The sequence below is a fragment of the Strix uralensis genome, chromosome 5, assembly GCF_047716275.1.
Source record: "Strix uralensis isolate ZFMK-TIS-50842 chromosome 5, bStrUra1, whole genome shotgun sequence".
NCBI lineage: Eukaryota > Metazoa > Chordata > Aves > Strigiformes > Strigidae > Strix > Strix uralensis.
The window spans coordinates 36381189-36398425 of record NC_133976.1 but is presented as its reverse complement, the minus strand read 5'-3'; positions in this window follow the sequence as shown (position 1 = coordinate 36398425).

Sequence of the window (17237 nt, the reverse complement as noted above, 5' to 3'; positions counted from 1 at the left end):
ATAAAGGTGGTCCAGTATTTATGTCTGTATGTCTATACACCAAGCAGACAAAAATATTTTTGGGTGTCATTTTTCAATGTGAAACTGCTTTTAGACAACTGAAGAATAATATAAGGCCAGAATGTATCAGTTTCCAAACAAAAACTGTATACATATGTAGTACTTAATTCTGAACCTTCAAAAAGAATTAAAAATTCCGAGTTGGAACCTCTGTTTTTCTATTTTGGATAAAGACACCGTCAGCCTTCCAAATGCAATTATCTGTGTAGTATATATGTACACATTGTGTCACAGAATGGTGATTTCTGAAGAGAACAGTGACATGTTCTGCTTTTCACTTGCTCACCACTTGAAAATTATATTGATTTGCTAGCTGAGGTTTTGTTCTGCATAAGACTTTGTAATTCGAAATGAGCTCAAACTGAAGGTGCAGATTCATATTTCTCAAACATTTGAAACTACTCAAACTTGGATCTTAAACCAGGTCTATTTTAAATACTTTATCTCATTAGAAATGAATACTTTGAAATTATTCAGTATATTAAAATAATACTTCAGAATTATATTCTTCACATCTCAGTGTTCATATTCTCAATTATTCCAATTGTTCAAATTCAGTTACTTGTTTATTATTAGAATTTATACACTGAGTACACTGCGTAGAGCATAATGCCATTTCTACTTTTGCATATGAACATAGGTATTGTTTCTACAATTCTTCTACATATAATACTTAATTTACAAGATATATTAGGAAGGATAGTTTAGCTGGCTCCTTTGTCACCATTAGAGAAATACTACACACTAGCTGATCCATTTTAAGAATTCCTAGAAAAGAAAAAAGATAAATTATGCAAAACAAATATATAATCATATTCAAGGATACTGGTAATTTTGTGAATACTTCAGGATGAAAGTCTTAATTAGCTGTCAAACAGGCACACAAGGAGAAGATGATGGTGAAGACAGCTGTAACCAAGTCTCAAAAAAGAGAGAAAGAAAAAAAAGTGAAAACAATCCTTTAGTGTATTCTATAAAGGGATCAGAATTTTCCAGTTGTAACATTGTGTCCATAGAGAACTATTCCACACCATACTTACAGAATTATATCCACTCTGACTTACTGGTTCTATCATTGTCTGTGTTCCTTTACTAATTTTTGACAGCTAAGGTCTGACATCAATATTCTCAATACTGACAGAGACTCTTCTTTTGACTCCAGGATTTCTTAATGTCCTTGTATTATCCTTGAAGTAGTCCCAATGCATGTAAAAATAATTTTCATCCACATGTATTTAAATTTAAATTATCTTTACAAAATTATTGCTATAAAACCAACTAACTTTGTTAAATACATTCTGAGAAATATATATATATACGTCATCCCATCTTACAGCTTCATTTTTACAAAGGCATCATTGTCCTTCAAATATGTGTAGAAGACTATTTCTCACAGAGAAAGAAAATGGTAGATATGGAAATGCAGGAAGTGTAGGTAGATGTGGAAAAAGGAAATACTTCTTGCCCACAGTTTTGGTGGGATGAGGATTTGACAGTTCAGATTCCTAATTTCCACTAGTGTGCACTGGTCTCTGTGCCACAGAGACAGAGAAGGAGAAAGCCTCTTGTGCTTTCTCAATGAAACAGATACATTCTATAGAAAATGATCCTTGAGAGCAGGGGCTGGTCTCTGCAAGTCCTACTTCCAGAATGTGTACTCTGACTACCAGGCTCATTCATGCTTCACCCCAGGCTAACCACTAACTTTTACCGTAAAGTAACTTTAGAAACTGAGAAATACCATGCATTTTCTCACTTGTCCAGTGGATTTGATACTGTCCTGAAAAGTGAGTTTCTGCATCTGTCCTTAGAAGAAAAAATTTATCTTCCAGGTGACATGGAAGCAGGCCTCATGCTCAGAGGATGACATAAAAGTTTCTCTAAAAGGGTCACCATCCTCTGAGGCACTTGGCATTAGCTGCAGTCAGTGAATAACACAGGTCTTAGTTCAGTGGGCTGACTCTTGTCTTCCTGTGATCTAAGAGAGGTAAAGAGAGCACTGACCATGGGGCAAGCTGTGGTCATTTTGTACTTCACCAACTGTTGGTTGTTTGTATATTCTACTGTGGAAAGCTCCCTTATACTTATGGTTTGCAGCTGCGAACACCAAGAGTCAGTTCACCTAGTTTTAGTCATCTTAAACTTAATGATCCAGTCTGAGGTAGTTTTGTGAACTGCTCCTACATACAATGGAGAGAGAGGCATTTGGTCAGCAGATCATCTCATTGTAAAAATAATTATACCAGATAGATAGAGATGACCTTCCTGGATGGAAACACTTCCTTCTCTTCCTTTCTCTTGACTACAGAGGAAGCAAAGACAAAAAGCTTCTCATCTTTCAAACAGCTAAAGCTAAGTGAGTTGACTTCCACCACTGATACTGAAGAAAATTTCCCTGGCCCAGATCCTCCTGACAGAATATGAAGTGTAACTCTGTGCTTTCCTTGACATTATTTCCACCTTATTGGCTGAGTGAGGTACTGTCTTCATTTGATTGCTGTTTCATTTGGAGGAAGAATCCTTCTCAGCTCACATCCTGGGTACTCGGCTCCGTTACTGCTGATCAACGGTCTGACATCGTGGAACACTCTAGCAACAGAAATATATATTTTTCTTCTCTGTTTTCTCCCCTTCTGTTAAGTTTTTTATAACTTAAAAAAAAATTTATTTGTTTATCTCTACTGAGTTTCCATCAGGGGAGATGTCTTCTTACAATTATATTTACACTTGCAGCACCTATAATCCCTGCAACAGAAAAGCTCTGCCGTAAAATGAATGAAGCTAATTTATTAGCCAGGGATTGGATTGACAGCTGGTAAGCTAACACTTGTTTTACTCTTTCAACAGAGTTTCAAGATTCACAAAGTGAAAGATGTATATTTTATTGGATCCTGATAAAATATTGTTTTAATACTTCATAATAAAATAAAGAGCAATAAGAGCAATATGCCTGTTGTAGCTTGAATAGCCTTAAGGGTTGCTTCACAGGGACTCATAAAACGGTAAGAAGCATTTAACAGAGTGTATCTGGTTCACTGCAGATTCTGTTACCAGTGCTGACCTGCTAAACTCAGTATACAAAGATGCATATGGCTCGTCCTTTCTTTAGGGAGTTGGGATTAGATCAAGGAAGTGAAGCCATGAGTTAATGTAAATTAAAAACCAAACTGAAACAAAACAGAACAAAACAAAACCATCAAAACCAATAAAAAATACCAGAAAAAAAACCCAGAATCCTATAACACCTGTTTGTTACTCTTTTTTGTAGAATCATTTACTACAGACAAAATAATCTATTTTATTTTATTTTCCCTAACTGTGTCTGTGCTTTTCCATTTTGCCTTCCAAAACTGAACAGAGGACTTTAATTTATAAGATCTCCTGGCTAATATGAGGTACCAATAAAATTGGAATTGTTTCTTGCTCCTCCTTATTCCACCTTTCAGAGGTGTGGTAAACAAATCAGAGGATCACAAGCACTTCTCTGCATTGCTGTCCATCTCACAGTGAGAAAAGGGAGATTCACTTCAGAGTTCTTAGCATGTTCCCCACATTATCCCAAGACGAGATATCTTCTGATATCACTGCCTTCTTTCATCAACTGCAACATAAATATTCCAATGACTGGAAAATAATGGTCTCAAAAAGAGACAATTTGACAGTCATATTACCACCTGCTTCCTCACATGCAGGAGATCTCATCTTCATTCTAGCTCTTCCACAGATATCCTCTGTGACTGTGGAAATTCACATGTACTTCAGTTCCATGTGTGCAAAATGGAATTAGTGACTTTCTCACCTATTTTTTTTTCTGATTTCTCCTGCATCTATTCATTGGGACAGTGTTGATTTTGTTTCATTTTTCACAGTGAGGCATCAGCTTAATGTCATGACCAATGACATTATTGTAATTCAAGTGCTAGGTAAGACAGATACAAATTTCAAGACAGGAAGGCATGGTGACTACTTTTTTTTTCCAGTGGACACAGAATACAGAAGGTGTTTTGTTATGCAGCTCTTCATTATCACAGATGTGCAAAGATTTATCTTTTGACTGGTAACCAATCCAATTAAATAACTCTTGTCTTGACCACTGACTGTGGATTAGGGGAAAGTTTCCCTCCCTGATCAGTTCTTCTGGGTCATGGTCCCATCTGGAAGGTCTGAGCTTTCAAAATATTTGATTAGGTTTCTGAAACATTCTTCTTTTTTCTTTTTTTTTTTTTTTCTTTTTTTCTTGACTGAAGCTAGTCTCTTTTTCTGCAGTTTTCTATATGGCTCTTTTTCATATCTTTTAACTTCACTTCGTACACTTGTTTTGCCTCTCTGCCCAGCTCTTGATTACTGGCTTGTGTTCCTAATAACTGCCATATTTTTTATTACCTGACTCTGTCTATTGGTTTCCACCTGGAAATCTGGCACAAGTTCTTGACCTGTGGCTTGCCTTCTGCTAGTGCTTGCCCTACCCACTAGACAAATCTATCCATGCCTTTGGTCCTATCAAGCAGGTGTCTAAAAGCTACAACCCAGAAATAAGAACATGGGTCATTTAACTAATCAGAAATAACTTTCACTGTCACTTGTATTAAGGTAGAATATTCTCACAAATTATTTCAGTGTTTCTACCAATGTAACTTTTCTGCTTGCCTTTCTCTTTTAACTTCCTCTTCTCAGCATCAGTTTAATAAATGTTTGGTAGGTCTCTCTGGTGCCAGTGAGTCATTCACTGCAGAATTAGTCAGCTTCTGTTTGCTTTCAACTGGGCTCCACTCCAGATGCATAGAAATATGTTCCTTTGATGCAATAATGATTTGTTTTTCTGGGCATCTTATTTGAACTATTTGCCATTTGTTTTCTCCTGATTTCCAGATAAATCTACCACATAGCTAAGGTAAGCAACTGGAATTTATGAAGCCTAGCAGTAAGATAATAAGGGTCAGCATACTAAAACAGAGGCAGATGCTACCTCTGCAATGCTCATACTTTGCTGGTACACTGGCTGTTTACAGTCAGACTCTACCCTAATCCAACTGCGTGTTGCCAGCGCAGAAAGTACCAAGTGTGTTTCACCTCCCTATCAGTTACAGAATAAATCAAATACAGTCTGTATATATTTAGCTATGTGAATGGATCTATTCCACAGGTTCAGGGTTAAAGTTTGCAGAACTTTAGAAGTTTTAGGGTAAGCCGTGTTTAGCATTCAGTGTGAACCCCTCTTTGATGAATTCTCCTTACATATGGAAAAATTATACCAGGGTTCCTAATTTATTGTGCAGGCAAAGATTATAAAATATTACCACATTTTTCAAGGTGCTTCAAAGAAGTCACAAAGATCTGTGTTATTTGTTAAACATGGTCATTGGTTTAACATCCTATTTTCCTTTATGTAGCCCACATCCAGTCTTCAGAATTTTAAAATCAAATGTCCTTAATTAGTTTAAAATGCATCCTGTTATCTTACCCTGAAAAATGGTGATAATTTTTCTTTGATCACTAAGACAGTTTTAATTGCTAGCACAACATAGTGTATATAGCACTTGCTCTGGGAAAGGTGTTGGCAGGAGTCAATGTTTGTGTCTCCATTAACATTTAGTTTCAGAGTAGCAGTACATCTTTAAAATTAATCTCTAAATTCTGTATTTATCTGTTTACCATGTGTTGGTTTAGTTTCCAAGGTGGTTTTAGTTAGAAAAACCTAGATTTGTTCTGGAGAAAATTAAGCAAGAATATGTTCTCATGTTTTAATTTACTCTCTTTCCTTTTTGTTTTTTTCATATTACAGGTGAATGATATAAACAACTCAAGGAAATAATTAGGAAGCCCAAGACTGTAATTTATGCTGACGATTTCCTTCCTGAAAAAGAAGAAAGAAAGGACTCTGCTAAGTTACCAGCTTCATTCTCCTCTTCAATTGTTTTGTCTTTTCATCATATCATTCTTTGACTCTCCCTCAACAACTCCAACTCCCAAGCGATTTTGCAATTGCAGATAGCTCTGATGTTTGTGTAGCTCTTTATTTACTCATAGCAGATAGAGAAACAGATCAAATGGAGCAACAGTTAGTCCTTCTTTCCCTCGTTTCTGAGTGACCTGTACATCCCATCAAAAATAATGATACTAAGCTGACTGGAACATCAGAAATTACACTGGATTTATAAAATCAGGAGTATATTTTCAGATGCAATACTCCATGAAAATGATTCATGACAATAAGTGACAGGAAGCAGTTTGAGTAACCCTTCCCATAACTTTTTATCCTTTTCAATAAATTTTGATTATATCTACTGCTTGGGCATCCAGATCTTAATTTTAGATCTAGCAATATCTCTACTCTGATATACAGGAATATACCTAAGGCATAACTTTTCTCCAGGTCTGAATACAACTTCCAGAACTGCTCCCCACTGTCTTGTTTCTTCTTCACTCTGTGCTTTGGTTTCTCTGGGAAGGAATTCTAGATACATGGGCTGGAAGACAGTTTCTGTGCCTGCCAAAAAGCCCCCTGATCAGAAGAGCAGGATGGGGCAGCATACTTTGAGACACAGCTGCCTCCTGGCTTAAGTGTTGCCACTGTCTTTCATTGATCAGATAGATATATTCAACACAGCCTTTGCTTTTGCCCATTGTCTGTTTTCTGTACTGTACAGACACTGTTTCTTTTCCTGTGGAGCAAAACCCATGGCAATATAGACATGAAAAGATGGTCATGGTATCTCTGCCTTCATCAGTCTAACAAAAATTTGGTTGATCAGGTTGTTATACCCGGAATAAACTATTCTTGAGCTTAAAGAATATGGAAATAGAAATATTCTTGAATTTGTCTCTAAAGTTAACATTTTTTCCAGTGAGGTTTTATTCAGTCTTTCAGTACAAGATTGATAAAAACTAGGGATCCTCCTGCTGTATGCATAAGCCTGATGGTTTAATTCATGAAATGTTTAACTCACTGTTTCTGAGTCCATGCAAGAATAATTTGTCAATTCAATGAAACATATGCAATATTTTAAGTCAAATATATTCTATGATACTTAAAAAATGAAAATATTGGGCAACTCTACGAATGCAGCTTTTAATTTTTAAATTTTTTAATATGACTTCATGTCCCACATGATTCACTTCTGTAAGAGAACAATGATTGTGTGTTAAACATCATAGTTGTTTTATATGATCTGTAATATTCATTTAAACAGCAGATAAAATGGAATCCCTAGTGGGTCCTCTACTGTGGTCTGCCATGGCCTCCCTTGAGGTCACAACACCTGCTTTGCAAAGCACTGGTTTAGCAATCTTTTCCTAATACAGTGCACTCTATTTTTTTGCCTTAATAAGATGTTCTTGATGCTCCAATGGTGATTAAAATCCTATATCTGAGGAGTGGGTATAAGTGGCTATTTATCTTTCTGCTCTATTGCATATTGTAGGTGAATTCGATAAAAAGGGGGGAAAAAGGCCTAGCCAGTTTGTCATAAAGCTGCTGTGAAACGCTGACATCCAAAGTATGTGTTTCAGGAGTTGAGTCAAGGAAGCAGCTAGCTGGTTGATGAAGCAAAGACTTGGAAGGAACAATGTATCATGAAAAAAAGAAAAAGAATCAAGGAAAAGAATGAGATTATGGGACTGAATGTGTCTGCTTGTGTGGTTTTGCTGCTTCATGTGAGGTTAACAAAAAGAAATACTTGATCTAAGAAGAAACACTTAAGAGCTCAAATGTAGAACTGAAGGCCAAAATGCCCAGTTTATAGGTAGTTTTACTGTTTCAAAATATCTGCAGCTGTTCTAACACAATGACATTTGTTACTACAGAGCAACATTACAGTTGCTTTATAGCTTCTGGTTTCCTTCAATACAGACCATTTTCCTGCTTTCTAGCTGTGTGACTATTCATTAGCAAAACCCAGTCATCTCCATTTCCCTTCTTGCCCTAAATAGACTCAAAAGAAGACCTTAGGATGAAAATTAATTTCTTCATCTTTTAATTAACCAGTTTAAATGATGGTTGCTATTAACACCGTTCTTCTCAAGCAACAAATCACAGCACATAAACAAACAATGCACCTACTGCAGATAGATGAAAGATCACAACACCTTTTAGCACTGACCAGACCTTAGATTAAATACAGGTATTGATTCCAAATTGTGATATTGACCCACCTCTGCAGTCACTCATCTGGATAATTTTCTCTTAAGATTAATAACTGTTCATAGTAGAAACTGAGTTGACAGGAGTGATAATAAGAATAACAATAACAATAACATTACAGCAAATGTAGCCTGTATGGAAAAAAATATCTATAGACTAAAGCTAATTTTCTAATTAAAATAACACTCTTGAAGTATTTAATATCTGGTTATGAAGAAATGTGTGTCTTCCAGAATTATGATACTCTAATAAAACATTTTTCACCTGTAAAGAAATCAATTATATCCCTCATTATCATACAGTCAAATCAACTCAGAGCATCAATTTACAGTAAAAAAGTACTGTTGTCTTGTTTCACAGGGAGAGTTTAAATTATTTGTTCAAGATCACACAGACAGTCTGTGGCAATGCCCAGACTTCTTGGGTCTTGCTATAATACCTCACTTTTTTAAACTTTGTTTTTTCCCTGCTCTGACACTTTGAATACCCAAAGCACAAAAGAAAAAAAATCTACTACCAAATAATCCTACAATAGATGCAGTGGCAGTGGAACAACTAGTAGTTAGTTCCTGAGGATTTGCTGTCTTTCATAATGGTGGGTGGCAGGTAAATTGATTTTTTTAATTCTGTTTACATCAAGATTATAAATAAATCTGCCTCTAAAAATTTATAAATAATTAAAAGGCTGGTTTGTGTTTTCTCTTTACCATTCTGTTGTGTATCAAGGGGTCTTACAAATAGCCATTGCTTGCACATTTTAACTGTTTAGTAAGATTTTGTCTGTGCATTATTTGATTCTGTATGTAATTTTAGCAGTTAGCAGCCTAAAGACTCATAAAGTGCCTGACCATATGTTCTCTTGCTCTTCAACTTCTAATACAAAATTCAAAGTATGTATTTTAAAAATATTTTTAGACTCCTAAACAAATGTTGTTACTATGCTATGAATAGTCCATGAAAACACTGAAACTTTTAAAACTGTCTAACATTTTTATTGCAATAGAGAAACCACAGTGAAATAACAGAAAAGAAGAAAAAAGAAACCTATTTTCCTTCACTTATGCACCACTTATTTTCCCAATTTTCACACCGTTATGAACTATGATTATATTGTATTTCATAAACTAAACAACATCAGACTCAGTCAAGGCTTCAAGGGGAATTTGCAAATAAGATCTAAAAGCAGTAAGAAGTTTGGTAATGATTGAAGATTTCTTATTCTGCTTTTCCGTTGTTCCATTACCTGCCATTCGGTTCTATGCCACTGACATGAGTATTTCATAAATCAAATGGCCAAATCACTAGAGTTATTAAAGCTAATGTGAGGTTTTTTATATATCACCAAAGAATTTGTTCAGGACACATTCTAGCTTACATCATCTGTATTCTCTAGAGATTCCATTTATTTTCTATACTTTTTCTCAAAAAACATGTACAATTGAACTATGTTGATAGGAAGAGCTTTTATATTAAGTTAGAAATCACAAAAATAGTACTACTAAAACAAGTGTTCAACCATACCTCAGTTAGAAATGACCTCACCTAAGACTTAGAGTTATTGTTCATTATCTAGATATTCTATTTTTTTCCCTTGATTTCTTTTGTTATTGTTGTTCTAGATACAGTCAGATGTTAAAGGGAATTATGGTCTGTGGAAGGCTGATGACCTAATTTCTTCATGTTTGCTGAGTAAAATGTATACACCAAAAATAAAATAAAAATTAAAAAATCTTATGGCTTACTTCAAATCAGAAGACCTAAGAATAAGACATCAACAATATAAAATCACTCTAAATTCTTAGAGAAGAAATGCAAAGCTTTCCTTCAGCAGCAGAGATTCTTTTACCAGATTGCATCACTGCAGCCCTGAGTCCTTTTAACCTCCAATTCTACACTCAAGAATCACATTGTGGAAAGAAGAGCAATAATGGGAAGAGACTTGCGGCAATGTTCAGGAATCATGGTAGGGGACACAGCGTGCATCTACGCTGTATACTCTGGAGCACATATGTGCCCATATTCCCCTAACTATCCTCATGGTATATGCACACCTCACTTAGGAGATGCATGCATGTCTCTAGTCAAACTCACTTGTGGGATTGGTATCATCATAAGCAGCTGGGCTTTAATGTAGAGTTGTTCACTGTCCTTCTGCTAATTCCCCACACTTCTGTTTTGTTTTTTACCCTAGCAAAATATTCCCATCTCCCTCTTTCCTAGAAACTATTTGACACTTTTTGTTTTTATTTTTGAAGCAGCTTGCTCTAACCTGTTAAAACATTACTAACAGCTCCCTGAAGCCTGAAGATAATTCCCTACCAAGAGCTAGATGACCAGAATGATTCTTATCATGCAGAAGTGAAATATGTTCAAGAAATATGTTCACTTTTGTCTGTGCAATCAAGAACACAGTTATAAGTCTATTTCAGAGAATTTGACACTATCAGGGATGTGTTCTTAGGGTGTGCAAAGCCAGAACTGCCTGTCTGGAGATGTCAGTCTGAGCTCCATATGTACACACAATCTGTGGATACTCTTTCAGCAAAGTGTTTGATATGGTTTGATTCATGAAGCACCCTATGTCCTCAAATTCTTTTCATCTTTGAAAAGAACTCATAACATATTAAAAGAAAAATGAATGATTTTGAGGAGATATTATAGGATCACATCATAGTTATTTGGACCCATTACATTCTAACCAGGAACAGACTTTTGAAGAAATCTGGTTTTGGTGAAAATATACTCTTTATTTGTACCTTTTATTCTGAAGGTTTTGCCAGTAGCTTTTTGTTTTATGAATCACCCAGGTTTATATTTATCACTACTAAAGCTCACTTGAGTGACTTCAGTGGAAAATATAGTGAATAAAGGAAGGAAATATTTACCTAAACCTTCACAGGTAAAAGATCAGTAAAAAAACCTGTCATAAGATTCTTTGCCCTCCTTGATTATTCACTGTAGTGGAAAATTACAGTGTTTTGGTTGGATGACAGAGGAGGAAACAAAAACCTTTGTTAGTGTTTGTTTTTACTTTTGTTCATGTTGCTCTTGATGTTTGCAACACCTGAAGATAGAGAGTAATTCTGGAAAATATTTATGTTGTGTATAATATTTTATATTATTTCTACTTATATTTACACCAATATGAATGCTCCTGGATTTGCAGTTAGATTATTCTTGTCAGTGTGGCCAGTTTTGCAGGTCTCATTCTTTTGTTTTTAACCCTACTTGGGGTCCCATGGGCTATTGTTTGTTGTTGTTTGTGGTGGTTTTCTTTTGGTTTTGTTTGTTGTTTTTTTTTAAATATGGTTCTCAGCACATACTGATGCATCCTGATTCTGGTCTGAAATATCCCAGCCTTCTCCTTGTAGAGCTTCCACTACATGGTCTCAGTAGGTGGACAGGTTGAGATGAAGACAGAGCCAGTGGCAGGAGTTCCACAGTCATAAAACTTCATTGTACATAACTGATTCAAAAGGAAATAATACAATAACAAGCATGAGTCATTTTACCTCTGTACCAGTTCTGAGTTTAACATCTCAAAAATGAAAAATAAAGGCACAATAGAGGAAATGTTGATTCAATGTGGTTGACATGATATGGAAAATAAGAGTGTACATGTTTCCACCTTAATGTTTTCTTTAAAATAATTTTATATCTCTCTGTTCTTCCTTTGCTTCGGCAAGCACTTTCAAATTCTAAAGTGATTTGAAATATGTCCAATTGTGCAGCCTAAATGATCCAGCAGTAAGGGAAATGACAAAGGTATTGATGATATAGCCAGAGTTACATCAAGATTCAGGATTATGAGATGATCCAATAAGCCTGAGAAGCATATAACAGGGTACCACTGGGAAAAGATCTTGAAGCCACAGATGTGTATGGTTATGTTTGATCCACTGTGTTCTGAACAAGTCCTCAGCATCCTGCACAAAACTTCTCCACCAGCCTCTTTAGTTTACTGCCATCAGTGTGCCACCACATAGTAAAAACAAGAAAGGACTTACAAATCTCTGGGAATTGCTTGGGATGAGGCACAACACCACTTTAATCATTCTTTTACATCTTGTTCTAGGCACAGTACCTAGGAGAGGAAAATAAGAGGGCATGATAAGCAGATGCTACTTCTTATTGTTCTAGAGACAGCTTATATCTAGATGTTGGTTATTCTTTCTGTATTATTAGGCTGACACTGCATGAGTGCATACTTCAGAATTTAAAGCATGTGCATCTCAACTGTGTGAAAGAAAAGGAACAGTTATATTCCAAATTTCACCTTCTGTCATAATGTAAAAAAAAAATATTGTTTTTGGATTTCAGTTTGCTCTTAGATCACTTCCTCCTGTCATTCTAAACACACATTAAAGCAGGAAACTCAAAAACTTAAAACTTGATATTTCCTTTGATTTAAAAATGTTATAAGTCTAACCATAATGAAACAGCAGATTATTTCAATTAATACAAGAATGTCTATATTGAAAAAGTGACTTTTTTTTCCAGAAAAATTGGGAAGAATGTGGAAATCCAAACAGCAGTCCTCAACTCAGATCAAACTCTTCTTCATACCTACAGAAAATCAAATATAATGAAAACCTATCAGGATAGAAAGCTGTATGTTCCCCTTTTGTGTATTAGCCAGATCCAGGTCAGCTGTGTCATTCATCACTTAAAATGGGGAAATGAATTAATACAGAATGATCTAGCAGAGGGAAATACATTAAAAACTCAATGTCTCCATCTCCATTTATCCAGAATAAAGAAAACTGAGTCAAGCAAGAATTTGGTCAAAAAAATCAAATAAATATAAATATTTTTTAGGGGGGGGGGGGGGGGGGAGAGGAGGATATTTTCCATAAATCTATTATAATATAATTTAGAATAAATATGAGAAATTGAGAAGATACCCTTTTGGGGAAAGGAATAGCGGAAAAGACCTCTACAACCTTAGAAATTTTCTAAATATCTTCAGCAGCACCTTGGGCTTCGATACTTCCAACAAAGTAAATGAGAGCAAACTAACTTTCATATTGAATGATTTCAGAGAAGAGTGTTGAGATAAAGTAGAGGGGGTAAAAGGAAGCATTTTGAAAAATAATACCTTCTTTTCAACAATGTACAAATCTCAGTCTTACTGTGCTGGTTTGTATCTTATTCTTTCTCAGTAATCTTAGGTTTCAGAGGTGCTTCTAAACATTTATATTCAAAGTTAATATGTTTTTAAAAGACCCCTAATTTATGACTGTTAGCACAAAGTTTTGAAATTAGATTTTTATCAGCAGAATTTTTTTTTTAAGCTACAATCTGTAATCCTCTATTAGTTTTGATTGTTTTCAGTGAATCCTCTGTTAGTTTTGATTGTTTTCAGTGACTGAGTCATTTTTAGGAATGCAGGGATTCAAACTTGTACTTTTCTTCCAAGCACAAAAAAGATGGTGTATAGAAATAAAAGGTCAGCTGAGAACACAGACCTTACTAGCAATGAACCCTCTCCAATAAATAAAGAATTACTCAGATAAATTCATTAGAAACTCTTGATATTTAGGTATTCACATTGTGTGTGTGAAATTAACTAAGGAATGACAACATGACCAATGACTTCCTTAAAGATAAGCACAGCTAAAATGAAATCCAATATATTTTTTATCACATGTGATATGTCATTAACTCTACATTTCTGAGTTTAACAGAATAAAATCTTCTCAAGTATTATTCAGTAGACATTTTACCTTTATTGAAGGCATTTCAAATATATATCCATGATCACCAAAAATTACATAAATATCCACTGTGTTGAATAATCAGTATGAAATATAGCTGAGATTCTTGAGACCTCCTAGTGTATTCTCAAACCCCTTATCATTCATACATAGCTGGCTGACAGCTGTTACTACCATCAATCAAAGATCTCAGAGAAATACCTACACCAGCAAAATAACAAAGATTAATTTTAAACTCCTTTTGCTTTCTTGCTGTCTCTTTCCTAATGGCTATCCAGCCACATGAAATGCTTTGTGTCCTTTTTTTTTGAGCAGAAGACACTATTTTTCTGTATTCTGTTGAAATGATAAGTAACTTGACTCAGACCTGATAATTAAGCAACCTATTTTATGTCTTTTTCTTTTGAGCAGATGATATAAAAATGGGCTTTTTTTTCCCCCCTTTGCTCTTCCTTAGCTACCTATTGGGATATTCATTACAGTTTCTCAGTTACTGTGCCAATTAATAAGAAAAACTCTTGCAAGTTGATGTCAAAGACTGACCTCAATCAAAATTGGACTGCAGCATATTTCAGTCATAACAATTATAAGTGAACAAGGTACATTTTTCTTCTTTAAGAGCAGAAATCTATTTGAACATGATTTATAGAGAAAACAACATTTGACCATGGCTGTATAGAGGTTCATAAGCTTTGCTGCAATCCTAGACAACACTATAGAAACCAAACCTAGTGGAAATGTCTGTGAATAAATCATGAATTTGTTGTGAATATAGTCCTTTTATTGGGACAGAGGTAAGAAGGCGTGACTGCATTTGTGCCCCCAATATAGCTGCCACAGGCCAATAAATGCCCTGTGAGAAGACCATAGTGAAATGTACCCACACTACTATTACTCCTCAAAAGTGCATTGCATTTTTTTTTTATACCCACATTCACTTTGTTCGTGTTCACTACAAACACAGTTCTGTTCCTTTTTTTATGTTATGACTCTCTTGTGCTCTAGGAAAAAAATACTTAAAGTCAAAAGGATTAAAAATTCTAGTCTGTTTTAGATTTTTTCTACTCCTGAAAACATACATGTAGCTCTACAAAGCAAGGGTGTTTACTGCATTAAACTATGTCTCTGAATAACATAGACACCAACGATGCTTTGAGCCATTGCTTTACAATGTTTTCGAATCACATACCACTGTGTAAGTTATGAAAGCAGTCAAGGAGCAACTTCCCTTCTCAGCTTCATAATTCTCTTGTACTTATGCTGGGTTACAGCATCAAACTAGAATATTAGTAGAGGTCTGCAAGGAGACACAACTAAAATAAACTCAGGGTAATGGATAGGTGCATCTTCGTGGTTATCTTTGACCCCTGCTTTTGTGCATCTGCTATTTATTTTCTCCCTCTCTTGAGATGTGAGATTTTATGTATTTTGTAAAATCTAAGCTTTGGTCATTGTTCACATAGTTCTCCAGACTACTTTATAGTTTGAGTCTAGTTTCCCTTACTACTGTTTCATTTTTAGTATTGTCAGCAAATTTTGATTATGGTAGAAATTCTGTCAGCAAGACTTCAGCTCCTGTACAGCCATGGAAATAGTCAAATTTACTCCTTAAGAATAAAAAAGACGTCTCCTTGAAGACTGAATGTATGACTGAAAACGCATAGTGAGATGACCTCCTTCCACTTCATTTGAGAATTCTCGGGTTTTGATGTAACCTGCTCCAAGGACCTCCTGGAAATGCTCTTTAAACCACCAGCTAAACACTGAGAATTTGACCATCACTGCAAAAAGAACATTATTCTTTATATTACTTTTATTTTTAATAATAAAAACTCTCAGGAGTCAGGTTTGGTGTAGGATTGTGTGGTTTTCTCTCATGGAAGATACTGTGCCAGAAGGAGGTGTAGCAACACATCTGAAGGATGAAAATCACCCTTTCTATGATCTTCTTTTAATCATGAAGACTGTTCAGCATCTGATCTCTTTGTTCATCAGTGCAGACATACAGTAGTGCCTGGAACAAGGTGTGCCCAGGCCATATTAAGATTTGGAAAACAGCTGGCAGCATCTGTTCAAACACAGCCCCTCAGTCTGCTTTAGTTTTGCAAAACTCTTACTTCATTCTCTTTCCCTGAGCCTATTCCAGCTTCTGTATTTTATATCTGGAAATAAGTCACTTCTCTGTCCTTAGAAGAGGAAATCACGCAGGCAGTTGTGATAATACTGCTGGAGTGGCACACAGGTGTTCATTTATACTTTTTTATCCAAGACACAGTATTAGGGGTGAAGTCATAGCCTCTAAGTAAATCTGATATTTTGGACTTCTGTAATATATTTGTTTGCTGACTTACACATCCCAATATCAGTCCTGGAGAAGGACAAATCTTTTTGACTTCTCAGAATCTTTATGAACCCAAAGCTTGTGAAAGTACAAAAGGGGAAAACTTCATCACTCTTATCAGATGGTAGACTGTCCATTTGGCATTCTGCCTGGAAACTTGCAAACTCAATTAAATGCACATATGGTCCGTAGCAGGCAGAATCAGTCTTTGCCAACACACATCCCTCTTACGGCACTTCCAAACTGTACCCACGCTAGATAGCTTTTTCCACATAGATGATTTTTTCCACTTCTCCAGCAGCATCAGCTCGGCATATTGTCTCTTCTGCCCTGGAAGAAAACAGGGAAGAATGCCAAGATGAACATCAGTTTGAACCCCACAGGGGTGATTTTACTATCGAGGAGCTTTTGTTGAGGAAGACAGGTATGGAGATACCTAGATTTAATGAGCAGTACTGGTAGAATTAATAAATCTTCTCAATACTCCCTGAAGCAGCTGCTCTATTTTGGAATAATGAGCATATGGTTTCATTATATTTCATTGATTTGATTCCCTTCAGCTAAAGAAATATTTCAGGGGAATGCAAACAACTTACAGAATTTCTGCATATTTCTCACTCCTTTTATTTTTCCTGGCTAAACAGAAAGCTGACTAGCATGTAAAAGGAAGAGCCAGAGGCAGCACTCAGATTCCTTAATAGGGGTTGTATGAGGGGCAATGGGGCCTCTGACAATAATGAGGACTTGTATGTGCCTTGAAGTTACAGTGCTTGGGCGTTCCCTTAAAGGTTTCAGTTCTGTGAAAGAAACTGTGTGAAAGAAACAAGCTCAAGCTGGACTAACATGACTTATAAGCTATATCCTTTATTTAAATTTCTCTCCAGGGGCAGGGGACAGGCAGGGAGGAGGGTAAGAAAGCATTAAAGCAGCTTGTTAATCAAACATGCTCAAAATTTATAGAAAGAAAGGAAGTTAAGGG